This window comes from Perca fluviatilis, chromosome 23 (genome assembly GCF_010015445.1).
Source record: "Perca fluviatilis chromosome 23, GENO_Pfluv_1.0, whole genome shotgun sequence".
Lineage (NCBI taxonomy): Eukaryota > Metazoa > Chordata > Actinopteri > Perciformes > Percidae > Perca > Perca fluviatilis.
In genome coordinates, this window is record NC_053134.1 from 11317385 (window position 1) to 11332850 (window position 15466).

The 15466-nt window shown below is 42.8% G+C and overlaps 1 protein-coding gene across 1 annotated transcript in view; it reads right to left on the reverse strand.

The window, feature by feature from the left end:
* Positions 1 to 15466, reverse strand: part of snd1 (staphylococcal nuclease and tudor domain containing 1) — a 178449-nt gene that overhangs the window by 47391 nt on the left and 115592 nt on the right. The window lies entirely within an intron of this gene.

A 15466-nucleotide genomic window follows, 5' to 3' on the forward strand; every position in this document is an offset into this window, starting at 1 on the left:
GGTTTTTAGGTGAAGGGAGGGAGCCGAACAGCTGGGGAATTCATAACAGAAACGGGAGAGCTAGCGAAGGAGAGAGGGAGAAGGAGAGAGAAAGAGATACTCCAAAGCTTCATATCACAGCCAACAGATGTTCTCCCATCACAGAGGCGGCAGGCAGGCGGCAGGGCTACTCAACCCCCGGCTTACACGGCTAATATGACCCCCCTTATGCTGCCACACTTACACATACTCAGGACACAGACACACACACGCAACAGTCAGGGGCTTGGAAATGACCTAAGGTTATCGTGGTGGTAACTTGTTACACTTTTTAAATTGATCCACTTGGACATGTGTGTGTTGGTTTGGGGGGTGGGAGCAGGTCTGTCAGCCCGTTGACAACATACTATTAGAATGTAAGTGCATAAGTTATTTATATAGTACCTTTGAAGAGCAGATTTTGCGACGTTTTTCACAATAAAACAGAAAAAAGCAAATAAAAAGACTAACTTGCACCTGACAGGGATGGTGATATGCACACGCGAACTGAAAGGGGGCGTGGTGTTACCATGGAAACAGGACATGTGGGTGCATATGTGATCAGGGTGATACGTGCACACATTAACCTACACCTGCGCCACCCTACTCAGCTGGTATGGAAAACCAGACGGCTGAGAGTACGAACCAAGCATTGTTCACAGATCACACACACAGACAAAACCACACACATTGTCCCTGGAGGCAGTCATTCCAGCATACTGAGCCTTATGTCAAGTGGGCCGCTGTTTTTGTATTTATTTATTTATTTATTTTTAACCGGAGCAGTGAGTGTGTCTATTAGAAGATGATCAAGCCAAGCAAGATGTCATCAGAGCAAAACAAAAGCAGCGCTGGGGAATAAGCATGCAATTAAAGTCGACCAGCTGCAAGTGCAAGGGCACATGATACAGACACTCAATCTTCAAATGGCGTAGACAGAGAGGTAGAAAGAAAGAGACCAAAGGGGGGGCGCCAGGATGACAAAATAATTAAGCTGTAGCCAAGACAAACACTTTGTCTGATTGTGTATCATGATAACCTTGCTAGGAGAGATGGTGGGTTGTAAAGAGGGACATGAGCTCTGCTTGATTTTTGTTTGATTACGATGTTTGCTTGTCCTGCACTGATTTTGCATTTGTATGTGTGACATGCCAGATGACTTCCCCACTCTCTCTGTCCTTGTCCTTTACATTTCTTCTGCGTTGATTTCCCCTACAACAGACATTCTTATGACCTTGAAGCCAAATGCGTTCTGGCTCTATCTATGAATACGCCCACCTGGCTAAACATCACGCAGAATAAAAACGGGGCTGAAATTAACAATATACAGTATTTTAGCCTGCTCTGTGTCCCTTTCCTTTCATCCTTCCTCTGTAAGATATGTTTATCAACTCAAGCGGATTATTGTCCGTGAGTGCACGCTCTCTGTGTGATCACTGGAAATTATAGAAGAGCTTAAAGGAACAAGGATAGGAAGAGAAAGAGGAAAGAAAAAAAGTGGGTATAAAGTAGTGTGATTAAGAAATAGGACCACCTCAATGTAACAATGTATAAGTATGCAATTAAAAGGCAATTAATCAACTTTTTAATTAACAGACTAGTATGTCCCGAGTTGCCACGGTGTTGCCATGACAACTGGTTTTCCAGGGTAGCATTATCTCTTCTTTTCCTTTCTCTGTGGAGGACTCCTGATCATTTGTCTCAGATCACACCTTCCACTCCAGTGTTCTTCTACCCCTTTTTATCTCTCCATTCAAGAAGAAATAGAGGTGCGAAAAGGAGGAAGCGACGGAGGGAGGGAAGGAACCAGTGCTGGTGGGGATTAAGGGAATGGGAATAGATGCAGGATAGCAGAGAGTGACAGAGAGGTTAATATGGATCTGGCAATGGTGAGGAGCAGCAATGGGAAGCGGATACAAGAGGGAAGAGAGGGAAATGGAAAGGGGGAGGGGGAGAAGCGTAAGGGGAGAAAAAGATGGCAATATTATCCCATCAGAGGTAAAGCTACTTGATGTCTCTTAATCGTTCGCACATCTCACAATTTGCAAAGCGATTCACAGGTCTGGTGTTGCTCTTGTGAATAGCTGCTCTCCCAGTTTGAGAAACAACTGAGCTAATCAGCATCCTTGTAGGTGGGACTAAGGTTGCCACTGTGATCCATGTGTGCCAGAGAACAAATGCAAACTAATATGGTAAGAAAGGCATGAAATCAACACATTTAGAACACCATGCACTAAAGGCATGTCTTTTCTTTTTTTTTTTGTAAATTTTCCAATTTAACCTGTGGTGGCCAAACCTCTTAGTTTCCTTTTCTTCACATCCATGACCACATGGCTTGCAGTTCACCAGTAGTAAAATAGTACACGGATACAAAGGCATTGCTAAGCATGTTATATCTGTTATATGTGGTAATTTGAAACTTATTCGCAAATAATTTGATTCTTATATGCAAAGCAAAAATATGTCCCGCTTCCTGTTGGGATGGAGGAATCTTTCTACTGTATATTGTTATGTGAAAGTGGCTCAACTGTCTCAAGTGTCAATTGTCTTAACCGCTGCATAGCCAAAATGTTGTGCCCCAAGTAGCATTTAGGAAATAATGCAGAAATGCTTTGGTGAGACCCATGCTGACACATAGAGGAAGTAGCAGAAATAAGCAGGAAGGGGAAAATAATGTAGGGGAATGTGGGAAAAATAGAGAGAAAGAGAGACAGAGGCTGAGAGAGACTGGTACAACAGCAGGAATCGGAAGTGCAGTGATGACGATAGCGTGTTTATGTAACTGTCTCCCTAAGGCATGAGAGAGAGGGCAAGAGAGACTCTGTATGCACAAAATGCACAAAAACACACTTGCAAAACTCGCCGAGTGGTCCCATTCTCTAGATTTAGAGTGTTTTCGGCAGGCTGGCCAACCAGGAGACTGAACACAGTTAAAGTGGACTGACCTAAATTACTGGAGGAACGCTTAAGGATTAATCAAGAATTCACTCAAAACTGGATCTTTACACAAATAAGGTGCCATGTTGGTGACAAAGTGGCAACAGAGGAGTGCAGGCAGAGAGTTATTTCAGGTACCTTGTCCGCCCTGTTAAAAAACCCTTCCACCCTCTTAGTTTAACTGATGAGATGGATTAGGCCAGCCACACCCCTAATGGTCAATCAAAGACAAAGACACAATGTGGAGAATACAGAAGTGAACAAATAAAAAACAACAACAAACATCCTCTACCATTTGTTATAATATTTAGTTGTAATACTGATAGGCTAAATCAATTAAAATTAAAACATAAAGGGTTTGAAATTATATTCATAGGTGCAGGCGATACAGAGCATGTCAAATCTCTATAAAAGTGAGTCAGAAATTGGGGCTCCTGGTGAGCTCACCTGGTTGAGCGTGCGCCCCATGTACAGAGGGTCAGTCACTGACACAGCGGCCGCGGGTTCGATTCCAACCTGCAGCCCTTTGCTGACTGTCATTCCACCTCTCTCTCCCCTTTCAAAACTTCAGTTATTCATTTAAATAAAGGCCTAAAATACCCACAAAAAAAAGTGCGTCAGAGATTCCAATTATTTCATTCGAAACAATGAATAAAATTATCTTAAAACCACGACAGCATTAACTCACATGCAATCCAGTCCGCTAATCCTCTGAGCAATAATACAATCCTCCCAATCCTACATCTCCCCCTGCTTCCTTCTATTCATCCATCTATTCGTCATTCCGCACGTCACCATGCTCCAAGGTTGACAGCCCATGAAAAAGGACCCATCAGTTTTCTATTAAGGGCTGATATTTTTTTTAAGGTTTAACAAACATGTTGAATGCCTTACCACAAACCAGCAATGGCAAACTGCAGTGCACTGGCATTTTATGACTTAACTAGGGTCACAAGAACATATTTTATTTTGTTGGACAGTGTGACAATTCCTGAGAGGCCACTAAAGACACTAAAATATGAGTCTTGGAGAGAAAACTTGATTTGACAGGTTTGGCCCTCTGGAGTTGGCAGAAATGCGGCTCATATCATCCCTGTGCTGGTGGAGTGTGACGCACAAACAATACAGGAAACCACAAACACAACATTGTAGGGTAATATACAAGAGCTAGCCATTGTTACCCAGTGAGCAGTTCTGGTGCCTGCTCTATCAAACATCCTCTTTAAGACAAATGAGCAAGGGATTTTTCATTTGGGTGCTCTGGTTGGAAATCGCACTTCGAGGAGGTGCCTTTAGAAAGACTAAAGGACAGTAGAAAAAAAAAAAATTGCATCAATGAATCAATGCACTTAGCATTCTCCTTGCAGAGATAAAGCATTAGAGAGCATGTAAGGTAAGGGGAGAATAACAAATAGGATGCCTAATTCAGGGCAAGGAGGAAGGGAATAAGGGAGCCAGAAAGAGGTTGAATTAAAGACGAGATGATGGCAAAAGAGGAAGATGGGAATAGTATGTGTAGGTACTGAAGCAAAAGCAAATGAATGAGAGGAAGACACAGTGGAGGAGTTGAAAAGGGAAAAACATAAGAGAAAATCGGAAGAATAAGATACAGTGCAGGAGCAGTCATGAGGCGAACAGAAGAAAAGAATAAGCAAATGAATTTGGGAGTGGAATTGGCAACCAAGACCAGTCTGCCAACGTGTGGAGGACTCCGTGTTGGTTAGCAGGTAATAAAGAGAACTGATGAGGTGTTAGCATCCACGCTGGCTATAAGCTTCTTCTCCCCTTCTGGCTATGAGTAGACTGGCCTGATCTGCCTTAACCTAGATGGGGCTACAATACCGTGTGTATTGGCGTTACAACAACACAAATAATGCATATTTAGCAAGGTCACAGGTGTCCGAGGCATCTAGCACGTCATAGCCCTTTTAGGTGACAACCGGCCAGTGGGGCAATGTCAGCAAGGTCTGATCTTAATGCCTTGGAACCAATAAAACCAGAACTCATTAAATAGGGCAAGGTTTAAAGATCCCAACCGGCAGAGAGAGCATTTAAATGGTGCCCTCAAGAAACAAATATTTAGCATTTCATTAGACAGCAGAGAAAAGCGAGGGAAGCAGGGAGGGAAAAAGCAAGGGAGGGGTATTTCACTGCCGACCCATATTAAATGGAGTTAAGTGTGGCTCCGAGCAGGGGCCCTAAAATAATGTCAAATGTGTGTAAATGACTATTAACTTGCATGTGTCTTTAGTGCAAACGCGGAAAGCCCACACGGTTTTCTTTCTTCCCCTGATTAAACAAGGACGATCAGACAGGACACCTGAAGCAGGGCGAAAATGTGCAGACTTCATGTTTTCACAGCATCTGCCTGATGACTCCAAAAATAAATAAATGTCAGTTATCTGTGGGGGGGAAATGTCATCACTGCGTCTACCCGTAATGGATGTTCACAAGAATGGCGTGGCCAATACATCACAGCAGCGCTGTCTGTACAAACGGCTGCAAGGTTACAGGAATGTCACCAATATAAGCTTGTTCAGTTATCGTCCAACTGAATCCTTTAAACCTTTCAAAGTATTTAAAGACAATGTTAACTAAATACATGTAGTATTCCAAAAGGGAATATTTTTAGTTGATTCCAATAAATATGTATTTAAGTAAACACCCATAATACTGAATCAAATAACGGCTGTTGCCTTAAGTAATAACCTTTGCAGTAAATGACTAATCAAAGTGCTGCCGTCTGGGGTAAAAAAATAAATAAAAATAAAATGACGGTGTTAAAATTCAAGGCTCGCTGCCTGTATTCCATACACTCATTCTATTGGAGGTAGGAAGCAGTCAGCCACAACCAGTCCTCAGCAAACCAAGTGTAAAAGTGTTTCCTTACAATGTCCCAGGAGGGACAAACAATCCGCTTGCGCAACTCCAGTCAGTGCATGTCCTTCACACTCACATGTACAGCAGAGATGGGGCGGGGGGGGGAGCCCCAAGATTTAAGAGGCAGGGGGCACGGAGAAAGGCAGGCAGGCAGACCTGGGGGTTTGTGTTTTCTATTGCGGGTGGTGGAGCTGAGCATGTGTTAATCAGCCATAATGCAACACACTATGTCATATCACATTATGGTCTCTGCCAGTGTTTCACCTCCTTTCACTCTCTTAAGCCCTCTCTCTTCACCCGAGGCCTCTGCCCTTCATCCCGAGAGCAGAGTGAATGGGTGGGGTGGGGGGTAGAGGGGGCTGCCTGAGTTTTTCTGCACTGATGAACCAGAGGCAGCCGCAAACCTGCCCCTGAGGACTTGTGCTAAGAGCCCACAAGAATCCTGTGCATGACTGGAGAAGGGAAAGCACAAGGCCAAGGACATACAGACAAATGCATACAAACACATGCGCAAGATCATATGCATAATGGACATGCACACAAATGCAAGTTAAAGGATACGCACAAACAACAATGAAACATGGACATTAAGGACCATGTGCACAGTGCTGCAGAGATGAAGCAGCACAAGTGCACTAAGTACACACACAGACAAAATGTTGCTAAACAAAAAGGCCTACTTCCTGTTTATATGCTTCATCAAGTACAATATTTCATCCGAGGGTGTGTATTCCTCAGGATTGGCCTGAGGCTGGATGTATTTTTCAGGTGACATTTTCAAAGTCAGCGTGTAATCCTGCAACTCATGTAAATGTATAATTTAACACGCAGAAGGTGAGACTGCTGAGATGGGCTCGCTTCATTAAGTGGGTCTCACAGTTTTTTTAACTTTCTGGCTCATAATGACAAGTTTGTATGCATCAGTTTGCAGGTGGCCGCCATGCGCACGAATGCACGGCCTGTGTGTCGGATTGAGAACTAAGCGGATAAAGACGGAAAGAATGTTTGCATGTGTATTCACAAGACTGCGAGTGGAGCTGACAGACTGCTGAATTTGCAACTTGGAACTGGGGAGAAAAAAAAAAAAAAAAAAAAAAAGAGGATGAACACAGAGAGAGAGCAAAGTGGGGGGTTGGGGTGTAAATAACACACACATCACTGGTCCACTGATCTCTTTTTCTGTCTGTCTGTCTCTCTGCCTCAGGGCACCGAGGGTCCAGCTTGCCGTCTACAGTGAGGGGGGAGTGTGTGCATGTGTACGTCTGTGCCTGCACTGTTGGTTTGCACATGCTCAAAGTGTGTTTGAGTAAGCAGGAGAGAGACAGCGAGAGTATGGCGTGTGCACATGTGGCGCCTCCCTCCATCTGCAACAAAGTTTGTGCGCGTGTGCGGATGTGTACACAGCGCACTGGGAATCGTATTATGTAATCTTTTAGCCATATGAAAGAGCCTCCGTCAGCTCTTTGCTTTTGTGTGGTAGGTGGTTCATTTTGTGCATGCAGTGCTGAGAAGAAAGATAAAGGCAGGAGTATGCGTGCGCACACACACGCGCACACACAGACGCGCCTGGGAATGTGTGGTATATAAACGGGGGGTACAGTCCTCTCCATCTTTTCCAGAGATGTGAGGTCTCACACAGGTCACCTCTCCCATTGTGGCCACCCTGCAGGCAATAATGTCCCCTTGCTGTGATCCCGCTGTCCTTTCACACTTGCCAACAAACACTGCAACCTTCATCATGCTTGTGTATTGACACGCTGACAATGGGGCCAAACACACTCAGTGATTTCCCGCATGGGATAGGGTCCCCCCCCTCAGCCATTGATAGCTTTGTTCTGCTGTCTTATATGGCGTTGCTTGGAATGGGTAAGCTCTATTTGATCCGATTTTAAATTCCCTGGATTGTGACTTTTATTATTGTTTATTATATTATTATTTAGCAAAGAATGAGCATGAGTAGGCTTGCGCTGCAGAGGCATCACGCTGTATTCTGCTCAGGTTTCTAATGCGGTTTCTGAGGATTAGCATAATCACCATCAGTAGTAATGGTAGTAGTATCCTGCTTAATACCTAAACCCCAAAAAAAAAAACACAAACGATTATTTGACCACAGTAGGATGAGGAATGCTGCACTATGAGTCATCAAACTGCACTAACCTGTTCAGTGCTACTTACAGCTACAACACTGTGTTGTAATGAGCCAAATAGATAACATTGGTCCAAGGAGAAGCCAAGACCTTGGAGTTTAGTGGTTATTTGACTAGAGATTGCGGTTTTGCTTCACTATGTAATACTGTGGACGACATATTCGAAACACAAGCGAGAATTGCATCAATAGATTGCCCATAGGTGAAGTGATGTACTGTGACTTTTGGCACAGTTTTAGCCACTCATCTCCTAAAGGGCAAAAAAATGCAAATCACCAGTGACATAATCATTCTGGCCGTCCATCTTTGAGATGACTGAGCAAAATGCTGCCACTGACACCATTTTATTCTCCCATTAGTTTTCTGGTATTTGAGAGGGCATGTGCACATAGCTGACACTTTAATATCCTCTTAAAACAAGTAAAGAAACCATGTTACTAAAGAAACAATACTCTAATAATCTAATAGATACAGAATTAGAAGTAATAAAAGACATAATTGTAACATTTAATCTACAGGCATTTTAATATATGTAGAAAATGTATTATTCAGCCCTGTCATTTACCGGTACATAACATGGGGGTTGTGACATTAGTTACCTTGAATCAGCAGTTTTGAATACAACACCTGCATTATGCCTGGTCTGCAGGATGCACACAATGTTGTTTGCTGAAAGTCTTCAGCTAACATTTGAGTACCCTTCTCTGGATCAAAAACATGGACAGACAAAAAAGAAACGCAATCCTCAAAACCAGCAGAAGTCCATGTTTCTCAAATTAAGATAAGGGAGTTTTCTGGACTTGGAATTATATGACCATACAAAGTGCCTTTGTTTTTTTTATCTAAAGTTCACCCATTTAAAGCCTCACAACAGACTGTACTGAAACTGTTCTACAATATACAAAGAAATACAAACAATCTTTGCACGTGTGTGCCACTGAGAACATAACCAAAGCTGCAAAGACATATTACCCTATATTTAAGGCCCTGAACACTTATACAGGTGTTTTTTCAGTTAATCTGGCTGATTGGACTGTGTGGGTGTGTGTAGACTGATTGGCTGACATCTTCCTGAGTTTCTTTTTAGCTTTGGTGCACCTGATAGGGCAGGACAAATGGCAGCCTTATCATTCTTATTAAGCATTTATCGTGTTGTCAAAGAAACCTCTCTGGCATTACTGGACACATTTGAAAAGGAAGTAGCTTTTGTCTACCTATAGGGCATATAATCTAAATACATTTTCAAAAGTGACAGACTTTTTTTGTGGTGACTGGAATGGGGAAAACAGGTGGGTTGGCAAAAGCTGTGCCCAAGAAAAAATAAATAAATAAAAGTAGCTGGTAAATCTTAAAACATCAGCACTTTTCTCCTAAAGAAAACCTTCCACTGCAATCCTGTAGCTGGGGCCTTTTCATTTTCATCTTGGCATGAGAAGCCTTTACCTTAGCCGTCATTCCTGCTTACGGTCAAATGGACTGGATAGGTATCTCAGCCGGTTGCTAATTGATTATCTTCTTTGAATATCAAGTCTTTCTGTGATTGGTCATGTCATGGATGTTGTTCCCGTCTTAACACCATGTGGCCTCTATTTGTTAAATCACAATGCAAAAACAATAGCAGTAAGCAATATATGGGAGAGATAGATAGAAAAGAGGGATGACTGGGATGGTAATACAGGTACAACCATCAGTTGTTCCTCAGAAGGCCATTAAGGTTACATTCTTCACAAGGCATAATGCACTTTGTGTGAGAAAAGTAATATCAGTAATGATTTGCAAAAAATCTTTGTGCGGAGTGAGGACAGCCAGGGACTAACACCAAAATGGTTGAAGTTGAGAAAAGATCATATGTAGGAGCAGAAAGGGGATTTGGCTAAAAGAGATCTACGTTGGAGAAATTGTAGGTAGGATCGGGAACAGAGTTAAATTTACTTAGTTATTTCACTTGAAGCCTCCAGGGATGAGCTACTTTAATAATAATCCCCAGCCTTTTTCCATGATATTGCCTGGTGACTGCCACAGGTTATTTTACTGCGAGAGGCCAAGAAAAATAGGGAGTGGAAGAGAAAAAGATTGCAACTCTGAAAGCGTTTCAATGGCTTCGGGGCTTAGGAAATCACTGAGCGTGGTAATAATCGAAAAGGGACTGTCATCTATGGAAATCAAACAAGGCTTCTTGTATGTAATTCTACGTAGACTATTTACAGAAGACTGAGTATCGGCATGCCACATGTGTAGCAGATAATGGGCTTTCACTGTACAAATCATGCGCTTTGAAAATGTTTTGCTCTAGGTAAAACCTGCGATACCAAGTAGATTTTCATAGAAATGCGGCTATTGGAACAGAAAAGAATGCCATAACTAATCCTTGAGAGTAATACCAGTCCACTAGAGGTAAACTTCCTCCTACCTGAACTCCGAGACACAAGCCTATTAGCTGTGCTAAAAGCCCAATTATCTTGAATCATCCACAGCGTGTTCCTGTTTAGCCAGGTGTGTGATGTGCTAACTGCTGAGAAGACACATCTTAGATGAGAGGACAGGGAGAGGTTGCTTTTTGCACACTTTTGAAAACAGTAAGAAATTATACATAAAAAGCGGGTGGGTTGGGGGTGGGGATTTCTGGTTAGGTGGCGAGATGTTTGGCTTACGAGGCAAGATCTTGCCTCGCTTGACCCTTGAGAGAGCAAGACAGAGGCAATTGAAGTGAAATAAAGGGAGACAAATTGCCATGTATAAAAATAATTAGATGTGCTTACAATTCTAGTCAGCCAATCACAGCAGATCCAAGCGCTGCGATTTGCTTTGCAGTACAAAAATGGCTGGTCTGAGCCGTGTGTTGATGTATACTTGTGAACAGGCCCTAGGGCAAAGTGACAGACAAGTCGGCTGGACTTGCAACTTTGGATTCTACCCACAAAAAAAAAAAAAAAAAAAAAAAAAGAAAGCTGAAACAAGATTATGTACTTCAATCAGGCTCCACCAAGGACACGTCACAAGGCTCAATGTCAAAACGATTCTGCTTCAAGTGCTTTGACGAGTGTCGTTGATGGACAGGTGAAGTATAAGCAACAGCAGCACAGGGTCCTGGGTTTATGCTTCCGAGGGATTTCTCTCAAAAAGGGTACACGTGATGCAGCTGCCTGACTCACTCTGACCACAGTCCAGGCCAAAGAAGGAATTGCATCTGAGAAGGCATTAATCCAGTTAATAAGAAGGCATTCAAGGATGATTAATTGAAGGATGAGAGAGAGAGGAAAAAAGAGGGGGAACAAGTGAAGAGGGTGAGCATAAGGATGCACTGAAGAGGTTAAAAGAAAGACAGTGGTCTGTGAAGCGGGCTGAGAAGGACTGAAGGAAAGGGGCGGGCAGTGCTGAAAGGAGGAGAGTCGTGTGACATGAAATATCTTTAACAGGGGTTGTCATATCCTCTTTCTTCTCCATTCACTCTCTTCTCCGTCCTCCTCTCTCCCACTCTGAGACCCATTGGAGTGTGTTCAATCTCCTTCAAGGTTGGGTAATTACAGCAAAAAAAAAAAACTAAAAAAAAAAAACTTGCTCAACAGAAAGCACACTGGTTTTTATTGAGGGCCGATTGTTGATTCACCTCTTCATAATTGGACCACTCCAATTACTAGCATGTTTCTTTGCTCTGCCAGTTTGCAGCTTTTAGGTTGCTTTTCTTTCAAGTAGACACAAATACATGCAACCGTTCAACTTTGGAGGATAGTTAAAAGCTCTGACGAGTAGACCAGAACCAAGAGCTTCAGAGAGTGTCAATTGATGTTTCTCTCATTAATATACCTCCTCATTCTATTTCATTTTTTTTCCTTTCATAAATTTCACAAGGAAAAAAAACAAGTACCCTGAAGCACAACCAAATATTGACAAACCACACCTGTTTAGTCTTAGGGGAACTTCAATGAAAAGCTGCAGCCAATGTCTCTGCAGTCAAATTCTTGCTCCCAATCCACTTTGTGCCAAACTGCTGCTATCTTGTCAGATTTATTTCACTCAGCTGCAGCATGGAAATACTGGAACATCATATGAATCGCTGCAATGAGCCGTCTCATATTGCAAAGACAAAATGCAGTGATTTTGCAACAAGTCTTGTTTACAGAGATGCCTGGTAAGCAAGAATTTGTTTCGCTATCCCTAGGAGCATCCATATATTCACAAGCATGCTTTGCAAAACCAGGCAAGATATTTAATAAGAGGGCATGAGCATATTGCTTGGCAACAATCCACTCATTGTTAAAACTAGAGATGTTCCGTTACCAGTATCTGTATCGGCTCCGATACTTCCTAAAACGCTGGTATCAGGAAACTACTGGAGTTTATGCAATGATCCGATACCACATAATAAAGCCCTAAAGCAAATCTACGTTAAAGTACTTTATTTATTTTCTTTTTCCGTTATGACTGTCAAACTGTATAATAAAAGAAAGTTCTAATGCATTGTTTGAGTTTGTTCATGTTTCACAAAGAGTTTAACCTGAGCCAGACAGACAACAAAGGAATAGATAGAAATACTATCACATCCATACAGGGAGTTAGAGGGATAGTAGCATACAATTGTTAAAACATAATAAAATATATGGCCGATACGCAAGGTCAGGTATCGGAATCGGTATCGAGAAGCAAAAAATGGTATTGGGCCATCTCTAGTTAAAACAACGTGAAACAAGTCCCGGGTCTGTCTTGTAGCTGAATCGTGTAAACATTAGTACTGAAAGCATCACAATAGCTTTTGACAGGGCGACACGCTTTAGAGAGATTTATGTAAACAATAGCTGACCCATAAATAAATGTAATGGGGAACAAAATAAGATGTGTGCCCATGCCCACAACTTGAGCCTTCTGCATTGGTTTGCTGTGAGGACTGTTCCAAATATTGTTCCAAAAGATGCTGATGCGCAAGATCAAAATCTGCTGAGCTATAGGAAAGGCTCTTCTTCAAACCCTTTGGAATCACTTTGTCCCAATGGTCTCATTGTAGCAAAAACTCATATTCACTTAAGTCACACGAACTAAGCAATTTTAGTTCAGGATGCTACTGCAGAAAGCCTCAATCCCCCTTGTTGTCCTGGGTCCCTGTTGGACCACCAACGCAAAGTTTTCTTTAATGAGTGTGTGTGTGTGTGTGTGTGTGTGTGTGTGTGTGTGTGTGTGTGTGTGTGTGTGTGTGTGTGTGTGTGTGTGTGTGTGTGTGTGTGTGTGTGTGTGTGTGTGTGTGTGTGTGTGTGTGTGTGTGTGCGCGTGCACACCCTCCCTCTGAGTCAGTTTCATTATGACAACCTTGTGTTCTTGTAGGGACGCCTGACACAGCAGTACCACTGATGTCTTCCATATCCACAGCCGTAGGGCCAATAAAGGGCAATGAGAAAAGAGGAAGAGAGAGAGGGAGGGAGGTGGGAGGAGATGCAATCTGCCCTACCTAGCCTCAGCCTACACACATACAAAGACCATCCACAACTTCAAAAGAGAAAGACAGGAAAAAATTTGCCAAGCTCTCAGCTTTTCCCAAGATGGTCTCTAGGGGTTAATTAGAATACCAAGTCCCACCTCATCTGCCTTCAAGTTGCATACAATGCATTCACACATACATACAACCAACTTCCCTGTGCTCCATTAACACAACACACTCTCCACTGCAAACACACAAACAAATCAGGCAGTGGTTGATCCGTGCACCGGTGCCTGTGGCAAACTACCATCAAACATAATCACCGTCTGTCTGGTCTACTCAGGCCACACTCTGTCGTCTTTCCTCTCGGCCCTGTCTGCACTCAGGTTAGCTCAAGTCAAAACCTTGTGGTGAAAGTCAATCTGTCTCAACGCCACAAAGAGCGTCGGAAACCAGTAGCGAAATTGTCATCAGAGGTGTCAGGAATGTGTCGTCTTGCTGCAGGTAGATTTAACGTGGCAGGGTTGGTGTGCTCACATCGCTGGCAAGATTTTTTTTTGTAAATCCAGACTAAATATTCACCTCTGCACCACTCTCAAGATCTTTAGCTCTCTCTTTCCCCACTTTAAGAAAAGGAAACCACAGGTGGAGAGTATCTGTTAGGAAAAAGAGGGAGGCCAAGAGCAAGAAAGACAAGTAGGAACACTCTGCTGATGAACATGATAGATTCAGAGAAAGGAAAAAGAACACAGCCCCTTCTTGGCTCCGGCAATCCATCACGTTTATATGGGCAGAAGAGGCATTTGTGTCTCCTTAAAGACCCAAATAGGTAGAAGTGAGTGGGAGAGAGAGAATGGAAGAGAGGGAGAGAGGGTAAAAGAAATATGTTACAGAGATAGAGAGAAAGAGGACAAGGATGACAGCTGGCCAGGCACTTCATGCATCTGGCAGGGGTGACTCATGGAGCCATAATGAAAATGCAGGGCGAGATCAGGATCAGTGTGAGCGAGGCCTCCATCCATCAAAGGACTCCCATTGAGGAAAGGAAGCTTCAATGATAACGGGGAAATATGTGGCTATTCTCAACACCAGATGGATCATTTCCACATTGTTGGTGGCTGTACAGCGCATTGAGACAATGAATGGAACACAGAAACTCGTTTTTTCGCCAATATTAACTTAACATGCTCTTATAATCACTTATAATCCCACTAAGGTATGTTGGCCCACAGTATTCATTCTTTCATATGTATAAAATATCAGAGACAAATGCTGAGGGGGACTTATTGTCGTTCCTTCGTTTGACAAAATGTGATTATGTAATCATGTGCACTGTAATTATAGTTGCAATTCAGTTAACTTAATAAAAAATGCTGAAATTGTTTCAGCATTTGTTTCATACCTTTTATGTTTGACGCTGCCGGTTATACACTGCTTACAACTTAAAATCAGCATCAGATAGAACCAAATACATGTTTTTTTTCATGGAAAACTATTTATTTGCGAGACTGAACTGAACAACACACAGCACAAATGACCAGACTATCACTGCATTGGGTGGCAGCGTGAAAAAATAAATAAATAAATATATATATATATAATTTTTAATTTTTTTTAAATAGGTAGCAAAATAGCACATTTTACACTGCTAAGAGTACACCAGTTTTGTGTGGGTTTAAGCCGTCAATAGTGTGTGGGAGCTGTGTGTGTCTTTGCTGCTTCTGTATATAAATGAACGCAGTGCTATAGAGCTGAAGGGGGATGACGTGCTAATGGCCCATCAGCCAAACAATAGGATAGAGACGCTCCTAGGCATCGGGTCTGGTGGTTATAGTACCCCATTAAAGGCCCGGACACAGAGCCGATAATCGGCCGTCGGACAGTCTGGCGAGGTCAGTGACGGGAGTCTGTTCGGTGTGTTCCGTTCCGTCGTCCGTCCGAGGGGCCGTCGTCCTTCATTTTGGCCAATTCGACATGTATAATCGGCGGGGCGGGCAATGCCGGCAGTTGGACTCGGAAATGGGGAGCGGAATGAGCGTGACTAGAGTCTCTCAAAATCTGACTGTCCATCTGAAAT